The sequence below is a fragment of the Pseudomyrmex gracilis genome, unplaced genomic scaffold, assembly GCF_002006095.1.
Source record: "Pseudomyrmex gracilis isolate BER0280 unplaced genomic scaffold, ASM200609v1 scaffold_412, whole genome shotgun sequence".
Taxonomy (NCBI): Eukaryota; Metazoa; Arthropoda; class Insecta; order Hymenoptera; family Formicidae; genus Pseudomyrmex; species Pseudomyrmex gracilis.
This window is the reverse complement of record NW_018020996.1, coordinates 91,508-92,110: the sequence shown is the minus strand read 5'-3', so window position 1 is coordinate 92,110 and position 603 is coordinate 91,508.

Below are 603 nucleotides of genomic sequence, written 5' to 3'. Positions count from 1 at the left end.
TAAGTGCACCAAGACCCTCAATTGATTAGAATGGCATATGGACTAGCAATAAAGCCTCTTGCACAATGGACGAAATAGCGATAGCGATAGAAATAACAAAAGTTTTAAAGAGTTTATATTTAAAAATAAAGGTAGGAACAGCGGAAATCTAACATACAAAACTACACATGTATCAATGCGGATCAGAAAATCGGAACAAGCAATAGCGATAAAATTTCCGACGAGTTGGAATTCTGTGTTAAAAACTTTTGTTATTTCTATCGCTATCGCTATTCCGTCCATTGTGCAAGGGGCTTTAAGAGGGGCCTGGACCGTCCTGTTATTACCGATCGAAATAATTCTTATTAAAAGGTGTTTTTCGTAATTATTGCTCGGATAGAAAAACGGCTCTACAGAATTAAAGAAAATAATAAAATATATTTCGGAGATTTTTCAATATATATCAAAAATGTAACAAAAATTTTTGATTTACAATTAACATCAAAATTTTTTGTCATATTTTTGATATATATTGAAAAGTCTCCGAAATACATTTTATTATTTTCTTTAATTCTGTAGAGCCGTTTTTCTATCCGAGCAATAATTACGAAAAACACCTCTTAA